We start from the raw sequence: 14,445 nt of genomic DNA on the forward strand, positions 1-14,445 counted from the left end.
TAGATAGATAGATAGATAGATAGATAGATAGATAGATGATAGATGACAGATAGATAGATAGATAGATAGATAGATAGATAGATAGATAGATAGATAGATAGAACCTGTGAGGACACATTGGAACCTCCTGACTCCTGTCACACACATTTGTTTCAGACAGTAAATTAGCATTATTTGTATATTGGCCACAATCATTGTGGAACAATGTGAAAATCATAGTAGTCCCCATCAATGAGCAGTCACGTCTACTGACTAGGCTGACGGTCAGCTGAGACTGGCTCATCTATCAGCATCTTTAGCCTTTTCCTCCTGGGACCATGTAAACAGGGCAGCTTCCTCTCTTGGGAAACCTAACACAAGAGACCAAGCAAAAACTCTTGAAGCCTCTTAAAGCCTCGGCCCCCAACCAGAACACTTCACCTTCTCCCTCATCCCATTGGCCAAGCAAGTCACATGGTCAAGCCCCAAGTCAAAGGGTGGGAAAGAACCAGATCATGCCTGGCAATCACAAGGTAGGCCATGTTTTCATTATTCCACAAATGAGGTAAAATTCTGTAACAGAGACAACTGAATCAAAGAAAAGAAAGACTGTTGACCTGGAAGTGAAGGCAGATTACGATAGTCAATGTCCTGAAGGCCTAGCAACCCTTCAGCTTGTCTGGAAGAGCTATCCACAATCACAGCCACCCCTCTAAGTGCTTCCTTGGATCCAGCCAGGGAACCTGTCTTCCTTCAAGTCCTGGGACTCGTTCATAAAGAAACTTTCTTCGTCCATAGCCGTGGCCTTGCCACAAGTTTCTAAGGACTCTCCTTGCTACCAGTTTCTCTCTTAGGGTCCTTCTGAGGATGGACTGAGCCAATCCACAGAAGGAATGTAGCACAGGCTTGCTGGAAGCAATGAACAACCTCACTATCCTACAAAGGAACATGAAGAAAGTAAAGGGAGTTCAAAAAGGTGATTCCTTCTGAAAAAAAAAAAGGTGAACCAGAACCCAAACTAGGATAGAACACACCAGGGCCAATGTGACTCCTGTCTTTCATCAAGGAGTTAGGTGGTGACTGCATCTCATCCCATTGGTGGGAGCTCAGTGTCACAATCTGACGTGACTGGCTAGCCAGCACAAAGGGGGAAGAGAGAGTTCAGAAAATGTGATTCCTTGCCGGGATAATAACTTCTGATAAAAAAAAAAGCATAGATTTCTCACAGCACCAGGCATGGCACAAGATCTCACCACCATTAGTTAGCATCAGCTGTTGTCATAGTCTTTGTTACAAAGGGCAGGGGCTAGACATAGCGACTGCTGTGTAACAAATAGCCCCAAACCCGAACAGCAGCCATGGGATTATGCTGTGGATTCTGTGGATTGGAAATTCATTCTGCATACAGTGATCTGTACACTGCTCCACAGTGCCTGAGCCTTGCCTGGGAAGACTCTAAAAGCTAGGACTGACTTGTATGACTTTGGACTCAGAAGGTCTCTGTCTCTGTCTTTGCATGTGTGTGGTGTGTGACCCCATGGCCTCTTCAGCTGGGAAGCCTACAAGTATCCTGGCATCTTTCATAGCTTTTCCGGCCTCCAAGAGTGTCCAACAAACAAGGTAGAAACCTTACAGCCTTTTTTGTCCACTCTCTGAAGTCACATTATGCCCCTTCTGTCATGCTTTGTGGACTGAAGCAACCACAAAGCCCGGTGAATTCAAAAAGAGGGGATCCAGAGCCCACCTCTCATTGGGAGAGACATTAAAGAATTTTCTGCTATGTTTTTAAGCCACCACTCAGTTATTTCTGGTAACTGACAGTTGAATAGGCTTTTGTGGGTTAACTGGAAACCTCAAGACTTTTCTTAGCAGTGTTTCTATGGAAACTATATGTTTGGGTCCAGAAAACAAGCTTCCCAGTTAACTATGAGATGCAACTCATTCATAAGGCACCACTCTCTGAATTTTCATTATCCCCTCAAAACGGCAGACATGGTGAACAAAACTACCAATATTATACATCAATTGATCAACAGTGTGGTCAATATCACTGTGGACTGCTCTGTGTGGTACATGCCAGTGGGCTATGGCCTTTGCTCCTCCCAACCATACAAATGCTGTGATTACTTCCACCTCATAAATGAGGAAAAACAAAGGACAAACTAATGGCCACACAGCTGGCACCATGGCTGATTTTTGAAACCAGGTCTATCTGATGTCCCAAGCCCACACTTAACTAACCATAATGGAATGACTCTACAAATGCCATTTGACGAAATGGAGACTTCTAGAGACATCTTAAGGCCAAGAGACTTGCCCAGGGGGTGGATATATCAGGGAAACTGGAAAAGGGTACAGTCATTGATCTCCGCCATAGGTGATCTGTTCTTGTGAAAGCAGGTCAAGGGCCACCAAAGGGATTGCTTTCCTTGCTGGTGTATCTTGGTCACAGATTCTCATCAAGTGGCCAGAGTGGATTTGTGTCCTCCAGCCATCCCTGCCTTGCCACTGAGTTCCCAGCCCTCTTTGTCCCCATAGCTCCATCTTTCCTAAACCAGAGCAGAGTGAGCCACACTCAGCTTTTTGTCCCCAGGCGTGGATGGGGAATGAACAGAAGTTTTTGTCCCTGGCTGTACAATGCCATTTGTGTGGGGGTAGCTCCGGGGTGGTGCTGGGGGAGGGAGCAGAATGAAGCCAACACAGCCCCCATTCTCCCGGCTAGTAACATACAGCCCCTGCCACACAGCAAGAGGCTGAGTTCAGGCTGCCATGGCCTTGGGTCCTGGGCTGCTCAAGAGGAAAAGAGGTCTCTGCTCTATTGGGCCTTCCCCAGGAGTTTTACAGTCAAGTGTCTGTGTTGCCAGTAGCCTCCCCCTACTCACTGTTCCCCCAACATCCCTCTTCCACCCCCATCCTGCAGTTTGAGATGAGAAAACTCCCTTGTTTGGGGCTTTTGCAATGAAAGCCTTTCTTTCCCCGTTTTGAGAATTCATCTCTGCATTCCACAGGGGGCATTTATCACCCTGTGCCCAGGCTGCAGACGACGCCCTCCTTCAGATCCCCCTGTATAGAAAGAAGGCCTTGTCAGACACATGAAACCAGCCCCTCTGGACATCTGGACAAGGCATAGCCCTCTGGCTGAGCACGAGGCTGTCCCGAATATTGCAGACAGTTAAAGGAGGGCCCTTGTTCCCAGGGCCAAAGGGCCCAACTAAATGGTTGCAGCTGGGCACAGAGGAGACGATGGGGGGTGGGAGAGGAGTCGGGTCCTCCTGGCTGGCTGCCCCCAGCACCTCTAAAAGACAGTCTAGAAGGCAAGTATGCTTGCCTGAAAAGCTTCCAGAGTGACTTTAGGATCACCATTTGGTTAATAGTTTAGAACGTTTAACCCATAACTGGTCACGGCTAACTGTTCTTTCAGTCTGCTATCGTCTTCTAGTGAAAGCATCTTTTTCCTGTGTCTAGGCATATTAAAAAGTCTGAGTCTTACAGAACCAGCATCCCCATCAGCAAAATTACGGAGCAGCCCTGACTAGTCAATCACTTTTCTCCAATACTTGTTGGGACATTTTATCTTTGGCTTGGACAATCAAAGTTCTCCTTGGGACCTCTCTCCCAGAGGTAAGGCCTTTGTTTCCAACAGGGTAGGCTGGGACCTGTAACAGTCAGTGGCCATCCTCACATTATTGCCTGAGGCTGGCTAAGAAACAAGTGGTAGAACCCTAAGTCATTATCTGTGCCCCTGGGTCCGCCTATGCCAGAAACTATCAGCTAGGTATTTTAGGCCCCTGCTCCAATTCTACTTTGTGTACCAGCTGATCTGAGTGGAGTCTTTATTATTTGCACCCCGAAGAGAAACTCAGAGTTCCTCCTCAAAGTCCTCACACTGGTATTTGAGACTGTCTGTGAAGAAGCGTTGCCACCCCAGGCCACTGTTCTAGAGAGTCAACTTCCTCTACCCCCCTGGAGCAGGCATGTCCCCAGCCAAACAGCTCTAGGAAGAAACATCACTCCAGGATCTCCAAGTAACTGTGGCCCAAAGACATACATCATTCTTACACTTCCTCGTGTGGCCTGGACAAGGCATTGAGTTGATGTCAATAAGCCAACTGGCAGGTCTGAGTGTGAAGCGCTTACCAAACTGCCACAAATGCCACTTAACGGCACATGGCACATGCTTCATTGCCCACAATGAAGATAGAAGTTCAGGGGACCACCCAGCACCCACAGCAGCACCTAAGGAATGCCATGTATAGAAGCAGATTCCATACAGAAAAGAGATGCGGCCACCCCCTGCATTTCCCCTGGGCCCTTCCTCCCCGACTTCTTCACCTCTCCCTGCAATCCAGTGAGTGGACCCCCCTCTGCCCGGTCCACGGCTGTCACCAAATCCCTTTCTGTCTCACTCTCACACTCCAGTCTTAACCATCACACGGGAAAAGAATATTACAACTAACGTCATGGCAGTCTTACCCCTCAGCAGGCTTTCCCTAGCAGGTAGGTGTTGTCACCAACACTTCACAAAATAGGAAACTGAGGCCACAGAGCTGCACTGAATTCAAGATCCCCAATTTTCTTTGTCCTATAGCCTTGTCTTCCTCTGATGCTGGAATTATTTGGGCATGCGATCGATATTGATTAAACCAAGTCTTATAAGATACACTGAGCTGAGTCATTCGGGCAGGAGGACAGCAAATTTTTTGACAACAGCTAGTTGTGGGACATAGGACTTCGCATCTGCAGCCTCCAAATGGGGAATAAGAAGAGTATCTACCTTATAGCTTTGCTGTCAAATTTACATGCAAAAAATGGATGTCGAGTACACGGCGCAGTGCTGGTACACAGTGAGTACTTAGTAGCTACTGTGCAGCGGTTCTCTTACTTGCATTCAATAAGCCAAGCTTGAAGCAAGTTTTTAATTCCTTTTACCCCAGGACAACTGCCAGCCACTTTGCTCAGTGTGAGAAGCAACCAAGAAGACAGATCTAAATAATCCAGAGACTCTCCCAGGCAATCCTGGCAGGATCTGAGCTGCTTTCAAGGTCTCTCTGAAACACATTGCTCCGCTGAGACTGTCGGGGGACGTGGGGCAGCTGCCGAGCAAACCACTTGGTGTCTTATTTAGGAGCCTAAAGGTCACTGTGACCCACGTAGCTGAGCCAGAGCCCATTGAGACTCTGCACCCAGGATCTGCTGTTGAAACAGGTCTGCCTTCCTGCAGGTCACCATGCACAGAGCTACCATGTGCCTAAATGCCAGAATTACTTAATGATTTACAAAGATCAAGATCAATGGCTTCAGTAATTTCTGGGAAGCAGTAACTCAGCGAGCTGTGGAAGGGTCTCAGTTTGCTGTCTCCAGCCCAGCCCCGTGGCAGGATTTATGCTGAATGGGCTCCGTGAGGCAAATATATCCTAGGATCGGGCCCCATCCAGTCACCCCGCCCAGGACGTGCTGGCATAGTGACATCACCCTCACAGCTGCCAAGTCCCCTTGCTCTGAGGGGCACTGTCTCATTTCACGTTAATTAGAAGGCCATTTTCCAGGCATTTCCATCCCATAATGAAGGGCTTTCTGCAGTAGTTCAGTGAAATATTAAAACATCCGACTTCGAATCTTAAAAAGAAAAAAGAATCTAGCCAGCCTGTGCTATATGACTCTTGACATTTCAGAAGCAAGGACAACCTGACCCTCATGCAAGCGCTGCCATTGAACACTGGACACTGAGTTGTCCTTGTCCCTGAACATTGGCCTCTGATGGGGACATGGGAGAGTAGGAGAAAGAAAGGCTGAGAAAACAAGAAAACAGAATGGAAGGAACTTAGAACTTCATAATGGCCCCCTCCTGTAAATTCCTCACTCTGAAGGCTGAGGCAAGAGGGAAAATAATATTCAAGGTCAAGGCGAACCTGGGCTACGTAGCAAATTCAAGGCCTGTCTAGGGTATATAATAAAACCCTCTCTCAAAAATATTTTTAAATCAACAAAACCTCTATCCTCAGAAGGTTGTTTTGGTTGCTTTCAGTAGCTCCCCCCCTCCCCCACGCTCCATGTAGAGACCAATCAGAGCCGCAGCCTTCCAGAGAGCTGGGTATGAGAATGTGAAACGTGATGTTTGGGGCTTTTTGGTGGTGGCGGTGACGACTCCCCCCACCTTCCAAGACAGGATTTGTCCTCGAACTCGCTCTGTAGACCAGATCAGACTGGCCTTGGACTCACAGAGATCCATCTATCTCTGCCTTCCAAGTGCTGGGATCTTTAAAGGTGTGTGCCTCCATCGTGGCTGAATAAAACAGGCTTAGATATCCATTCCCATCTACCTCAGCTACAGCAGATATCTGAGCCAAGACCAGCAGACAGCCCACTTCATCCCCAGTCAAGCCACTGAATCAGGAAGAGGAATTAAGTCATGTTTGCTTCAACCTAACAAGTTCTGAGGGATTTTGTTATTCAGCAATGAAGAACCAAAGCAGACCCAAGGTCAAAACCATACATCCTGGTGTCCCTGTGAAAGTTTCAGATCTGATTTTCTGTAGGTCCCTACTATCTGCTGCCCTTCTCCCGCTCCCCTACTCAGCAAGGTGTGTGTTAAACCATAGAGTCTCTGCTTCTCATGCAGTGCCCTGAGCTCACTCCACTCAGTCAAGGGCCTTTGCTGTCATAACAAACTGGGAGTCCAGGATTAAAAGTATATAAAATACAATCTCTTTTGTGCCGCCCTGGGAGGCAAAGAATGTATTTATATAAGCATCGTGTGGATACTGAGAAATGATGAGACTCTCAATTGTACACACAGACATGTGCGCAGGCGCGCGCATACACACACGCACACACACACGAACATATATAATGATTAGGTATGTAATTGCCTCATGTTATATCACAAACTAAGCTAAGTATTGCAAAGCTGTTTTGCTATTTGGAAGTCCTTGCTATAATGAATTAATAAAAACGCCGTGCAATCAACATATTAATTGTATGTAAATGGTGTTTTTTAAAAGCTTTAAAACAATCTATTCCCCAGAGCATTTTAAATAGGCCCCCTGGAAAGTTGTTTATGTAGTCACTCGTGTGGCAAACTTCTCTCTTTCAGCCAGTTCCTTCAACCTACAAAGAACAGAAAAAAAAATCTAGCTGGCCTTTTCCTTCTTTTCTAGGACCCAGGAGCAAATATCTTGGGGGTAGGGGTGGGAGGGCTGCGATCTGTCCCAGCAGCTCTGAATCTGGTCACTTGATCTTTTTTTCTCGGTCGCTTGTCCCTCTGTCAATTATTGTCTCTCCGGCACAGATTTCAATAAGGTTCAAATGTGTACGATTGGGGACCAAACAAAAATAATCAGGCCACTAATAACGGCTCACTTGGCGCTGCCATGTTTCCACCCTGGTGTAGAAAGGGAAGATTCTCAAAGCCAGACATCCCCTATGTTCCCAAGACAACCATCAACATTCAAATGTCACCAGTCACTCTGTACCTTCACATCAAGCTAAAGCAATAAGCCAGGAACCGTACAGCACTAAAAGACGTTCAATAAGAGAATGCCTGAATTTAAGACAAGGAGAAAGGCGCTTTTTGGTTCCATTTTTATTTGGGATCATTCATTTTAAATGTCAACTTGCCACGACCTGAGATTGTTTGGAAAGAGAGTCTCAGTTGAGGAATTGTCTCAATCAGGCTGGCCTGTGGGCATGTCTGTGGGGGCACTGTCTTGATTGCATATTGTGGCCAACATCATTTCCGAGGCTGATGTAAGAGTGAAGAAGGCCAGCTGAGCATGCACACTGAGCATATGCAAGCAAGGATGCATTTGCTCTTTGCTGTTGGCTGTCGGTATCCTGTGATTAGCTGCTGGAATTCCCACCTTGACTTCCCCAAAATGATAGACTGTAGCCTGGAATTGTGGGCTGAGTAGACCCTCCCCTAAGTTGCTTTGGGTCAGGAAGTTTAGTTACAGCAACACGGATGAAGCTGGAACAGACTCCAAAGAAATTATCCCAATTTCTCTAAGACCTTTGCTAAGTGAGGTTTCCAATACGTAAGGCCTTGAGCCACGTGGGGTGTGCATATGCCTACATTCCCAGCACCCCGAGACTGAGACAAGAAAATCATGAATTCAAGGCCAGCCTGGGCAACATAGCGAGACCTCATCTAAAACGAACAAACATGTTTAAGTAAAACAAAAATGCTAACGCCCAGCAAGGTAACATGTATAAAGAGAGTTAGAGACACCTGCATGAGGTAAGTTTGGAGTTCAGGGCCTCTCTCCAGAATGTCTCAAGGTAGTTCTTAGAAGTTACCATAAGTCTTTCCTCTCCACACTGCCCCCTTATACATGTCTGCTGACTCAACCAGTTGTTTAAAGAGGCTTTTCCTTTATGTCTTCAGTGTGTGCCCATCTGTCACAGAATACATGCGGAGGTCGAAGGATGGTGTGCTCAAGCTTGTCCTCTCCTACTGTATGGGTTTTGGGGATTGAACCACATGTCAAGCACCGTTACCTGCTGAGCTATCTCCCGGGCCCTCTACTGACTTTTCCAGGTTCCCAGGAAGCAGTAGCGTGAAGCTTGAGGAACTTATTAGTGAAAACACTGTACATCATGACTGGGGACTGTTGGCAGAGGCCGCTTGTTCGTTCCCGGTTGCCCAGAACCGAAATAACCACACAGAAACTATATTATTTGCAGTACTGTTTGGCCAATAGCTTAACTGTGTTTTTGGCTAACTTTTATATTCTAAACTAGCCCATCTCCATTAATCTGTGTATCACCACATGGCTATGGCTTACTGGGTAAAGTTCTGTCCAGCATCTGTCTCTAGCCAGGCTACATGGCTTCTCACTGACTCTGCCTACTCTCTCTATATCTCTTTCAGCCTGGATATAGTTAAGCATTGGCCGAAAGTAGCTTCTTTATTCATTAACCAATAAAAACAAAACATATACAAAAGGACTTCCCACACCATGGGACACACAACCCAATTATAGCCACCTTGGGGACAAGGTAGCCTTTGTCACTTGTTGGTCAGGAACTAAAAGAAGAATGAGATCTCAATGCAGCATCCTACAGGCTACAGCGTGTACCTTCAGGGTCCAGGACAAATACAAGAGACCTGTCACCTGTTGTTAGGTTGAACTCTACTTGACATAGTCACAAAGGCCTTAGGTTGCCTGGTTTGGGCTATAGCAGCAGACCTGCACAGAGATCTGGTCTTTTGACAGGTCACATGGCAATTTGTGTCACCGCCATATTCCTCCCAGCCTTCTCCAGATTGCAGGGCATCCGGATACCTCCCATTCTTTCCCCTTAGCTTTCTAGGGAAGTGTGACCATCAGGAGGTCCTGGCAGATGAGAGAGCAAGGAACAAGAAAGGCCAAGGTATGTCTTCCATTCTTGCGGCTTCTCAAAAGTTTTTGCTTCCAGGGTTCTACACACTAGACTGAGCTGATTTCTGAATCCCCAAAGATATTGTCTCCTCGTTGGACTCTATAGTCCTAGCATGGTAGCAGCTTCCTGCCAGCAGGAATCTTTAGATTGTTTCACTTGCACTGTTTTCCAGAGCTTCCTTGACCTCTGCAGCCAGTTCCCTAATTAAGTCACCTCGCTGAAAGACCTAGTGTGGTTTCTGTAATGGCCACCATCCCTTGCATGACTGAACTCAGGCTGTCTGTTTTTCCTCTACAGCCAAATATACTGCAGTGAGTTCAAAAGAACAATGAGAATTTTATTAAAAAGACAGAGAAAGGCCAGGTATGGGTGCTGCGTGCCTTTAATGCAATAAGGAGGCAGAGGTTGATGGATCACTATGAATTCAAGGCCAACCTGGTCTACCTAGCAAGTTACAGGCTGGCCAGGGCTACCTAGTAAACCCTGTCTCAAAAAAAAAAAAAAAAAAACAACCCTAAAGAAAACAAAGGAAGAAAAGAGAGAAGGGAGAAATGGAGAGAAAAAGAGGTAAGTGGTATTAATGAGCAATCACCTCATTTCAGGCACAGTATTAAACATATATGTACACTGTCTTGTCTCATCTCATGACAGCCCTAGGATGCTGGAACTTTTATTTTCATTGTAAAGATGGGAAAACTGAGGCTTGCGGTTCAGCAGCTGGACCGAGGGTATACAGCCAGGAAGAATCCAGGGTACCTGCAAGGAGCTAAGCTCCCTCACCCATCAGATGGCCTATGCCCACTAAGCACTCAAGGGCAGCCAGGAGCATCCCAACAGATGTCTGAGAATGACACATTCTTGGCCAGAAATGACTCCATGACTTCCCTGAGTTCCCAAGGGAAATCTAGGGTAGACAGGGCAAGAGGGCAACTTTGTGGTCTCCCATTCAGGAACCCTTAACTTAAGCAATGCTGCTTTCTGCTAGTGACCAGTCTCACTGACCTCTTGCAGCATGTGTGTGGAGGAAGGGGCCTCCTGCCTCGACTGCAGTTCTCAACACTGACACCCAGGGTGCCCATCATCAATTACTGAACAAGGGTATGCAAGCTGTTCCCAATATCCCGAGGTATCTTGTCTTTGATGCTGAGTACCACATTGGCCCATTCTACTCTTCTGGAAGATTTAATATCAGGCCCCTGGGCGCTTCCCTCAAAGACCCTCACAGGCAATTGACATATCTGTCTCCCAGCTGGGTGGGCTTAGGAGGGAAAATGGGAATAATATCCCTTCCATATTGGCAGACACTCCTCCCTGGATGCCCCATATCCAAGGCCCATGATTTATAAAAATTAAGATGCAAAAAAAAAAATCTTTTGAAAATAGGACCACAGGGGAGGCCAGAGCCAGAGCCTAGTACAAAAACAATGAAATCATGGAAGAGATATTTGGAGCCTCCACAGAAAGGCTATTTAAGGGTGAAATGTCTCCAGTTCACTAATAGGTCACCAACTAGCCACCTAATTTATTTTGTCAAGACTAGTTGCTTCGGATAGCTGTCATCCTCACTGACCAATAAGAAGGGAGCCGACTGTGCTAGGGTCCTGAATCCCCTCTGAAAATACCTGCTCTTAACTTTTTGATTGAGGAGCACTTGGGGAATTGAGGCTGTTGGCTGAGGAGCATACAATAGCATGGACCTTATTGGTAGGTGAGTACAATATGACTCAGGACAGGGGTTGGGGAGAGAGGCAACTGCTAAGAACCAATAACCAAGATGTAAGGCAGGTTCTCCCAGGCATCCGCATGAAGGAGGGCCCCCTCCCTTCCAGCAGGAACACGGCCTGGCTCCTGGTGGTGCTTCCCCAGGAAGGGAGGACAAAATGATTTGCACCAAGCCTATCTGGCTGGCTCCCTAGGCCTCTGGCTCATTGCCTGGAGTCTGAAGCAGGAGAAGGAGGAGGAGGCCAGGGCCCCTACCGGCTTTTCTCTGTGCAAAGCTAAGTAGCCTGCGAGAGGGAGGGCGGGCTGGGAGAAAGACCTTGACCTCAGGAGCCCTAAACCTTGCTGACAGCAGACAGCAAGGAGGACCCTAGGGAACGGCACTTTATTGAGGGACATTTGTCTTCATTTGGGGCGGCCTACATTTCATCCCACAGGCGTGCCCTGAGGCGCAAGCCTCCCTGACCCTTTCCCCAGACTGTTCCAGCACTGCACTGTCCCTGTGACTGAAAAGGAAGCTGCCTCTTAGAGCCTCTGGCAGCCGAGGAGACAGATGTCACCAAAGAACAATGGGAAATTCCCCATGGCACCCCAGAAGGCTCCCAGCCTCACCCCTGCCTAGCCCCCCTCCCCCAAAAAGGAGAATTAGGACAGGGGTGGGCACACTACAGACTCGGGCTCCAAACCTGGGCCCTCCTGGGTTAAAGATTCTGGAAACCAAAGTTTACATCCAGCATAATAACCTTGGATTTAGATAATGAACAAGAACCCATGCTTTTCAGAAGGCAACCTGAGGAACTAAGTGTCCTCTGTGGAAGTCATTGTGGAAAGCCAGGAGGTCCCAGCCTGTTTTCCATCACATGAAAAGCCACTCCAGTAAGAAAGGCTTTGCAAGGACAGCTGAAAATATCAAAGTGAAGATGTACGTGGATTATGTTTTATTCTTTCTCCTGGAAAAGTCAGGATATTGACAATGTTAGAAGGCTGCAAAATATGGCCCGGATGCTGCCACTAACCCGTGGAGTTGTGAAGAAATCATTTCGCCTCTCAGCCTCATTTTGCAAATATTAAAAAAAAAAAAGATTGCCTGGTCATCAAACGGAAAGAGATAACTATTAGTAAGGCTAGTTGCAGCGATGCCTCTACCCCTCCCCTAAATTCCCAACCCTGCTTTTCCCAGGAAGGGCTTGGAGCCAGAACTGGCCAGGAGTGGGGGTGTGGGGACGTTGGTAGGCAAGCCTGGAAGGTTTTGGTTAGCTGCACCAAGCTAAGCACAACCCTCCCGGAGAGGTTTCCAGAGCGATGGAGAGAGAGGCACGTGGCGTGCCCTAGCTCCAGCACTTTCCCAACGTGCAAGCAACTGCTCAGGGAGGAGGAGGTGGCTGGCGGTCGGGGTGTCAAGGGTGGATGGGTGGGTGGGCCTCCAGACTTGCGGTCAGTGTTTGGGGTCGTAGAGCAAAAACCGCGGGGGCGAAGGGAACGGGCTGCCACGCTCACCCGCCGTGCCCGCTAGCTGGATTCATTTCCATTTGGAGCTCGACGCCCCAACAGCCCTTATCTCGCCGCCGCCGCGGCTCTGCAGGCGCGGGCGCCCCGGGCTCCCTCCCCCTCCTCCCTCCTCCTCCCTGCTCCCCCCCCCCCCCGCCCGCGCCTTTGTCTGGCCCCGCGGCGCGCTCGGAGCCAGCGGGGCGGGTAATTGGTGGCCAGAGGAGGCGAACCGGCCGGCTTGGCCTCTGCTAATGAGCAGGCGGAGCCGCGCGGTGGGTGCCGAGCGGCCGGGCCCCGAATGTCCCCACGGAGCCAGCACCCCGCCTCCAAGTCAAGGCCTTGGCCGGGACCCGCAGCCCCGGGGGTACATCCCCCACCCCCATCCGGTCTCCGAGGTTCTCCAATTACCCTGCGGCCGTGCCAGGGCCTCCGGCTGCCCTGCGGGCCGCCCTGTTGTCTCCGGAGAAGTGCCAAGGACGCAATGCTCTGAGAGGAGGGGGAGGAAACAGAGGGTCCCTTGGGATTTCCGTCGCGTTGCCTGGGGACTCAGGTCATCCGGGCGTCCTCTTCCTCCCCGAGGGCACGGTCACTGGTGGGGAAGGGACGTGGCAGGGTGGGATGCAGAAGTCTCCCAGGAAAGCCCAAGGACAGCGAACCCAGCTCATCGTCGACGTTGATGGCTGGAAAGGTGTGTGTGTGTGTGTGTGTGTGTGTGTGTGTGTGTGTGTGTGTGTGTGTGGTGTTGACCCTCCCTAACAGCTCATCGTCGACGTTGATGGCTGGGAAGGTGTGTGTGTGTGTGTGTGTGTGTGTGTGTGTGTGTGTGTGTGTGTGTGTGTGTGAAGGCCTGGAAGGTGTAACAAGCCCACAAAGCTTTAAAGAGAAGATTGGGGTCGATGGAGGAACACAGGGAGGCTGTTCTCCAGCCTGTTACCTGCTTCAGGGAAGCCTGCCCAGCAGCTACAACTGGCCGTAGGTACCACAGCCTCGGGATCAGGACTCCTCCTGTGGTCCAGCCCCAAGCAGTCAAGAATGCCAGCAAACTGGCCCCATGGATTCTGCTCCATCCAGTTCTACTGCCTCCAATAAACCCAATCCAACACCCACTCTGGCCTGTGTGAGGCTCCCAAATCACAGAAGCTTTCAGATGTGGCTTAGACTTGGGATGCTGGAAAAGGAAAGGCCTTAGGGACCTGTGAGTCCACAAGAAAAGCCCACATTGGCCCCAGCACAACCTTAGGGAATCATCAGTAGCTCAGGGCAGCCCAGGGGAGTCATTTGTCTTAAGGGAGTCGCTCACCTCTCAGGGGAAGTGGGCAGTTTCTTCTAAAGACTCCCTATCTAGAACCCTTCTCTGTGTACTCTTCGGTTGTCAAGGCAACTCTCTCCGAAGTAGCCAGTTGGAAGAGGTCCACACACTTTTGATTTACTTTTTTATTAAGGTACAACTTTGTAGGGACAGAAAGGAGTAGTGGTGACTCTCTTCAGCCATCTTGAGAGTCACAGTGGTATCCCTAGAACAAACAAGTAGGGAGAAGTGAAAAAGCATAACAAATTTACTTAATTGACATTTTACTTGACACCAGAGCCTTCAGATTGAAGGCCTAATTCCCTGAGAAACTACTTGGGTTCAATAAAGAATGGACAGTCTTGTGGTAATGTGATTGGACAAAGGCTGTGAGTGGGATGATACTGATTGGCTGAGGGAAGTCAGGCAAACCTGCCAGGTCTTGCCACCTTTCTAGCATTCTCTGTCCCCAGGTTCCATGCGATCTGCCTGGAATGAAGAGCTTCAGAGGAGAAGGGAAACAGCGGCCGTTCCAGGAGTTACAGTTTGCATTGGCAAAAAAGGGGGAGGGGAGCTTCTAGTTTCTATGG

This window comes from Microtus ochrogaster, chromosome 10 (assembly GCF_000317375.1).
Source record: "Microtus ochrogaster isolate Prairie Vole_2 chromosome 10, MicOch1.0, whole genome shotgun sequence".
Lineage (NCBI taxonomy): Eukaryota > Metazoa > Chordata > Mammalia > Rodentia > Cricetidae > Microtus > Microtus ochrogaster.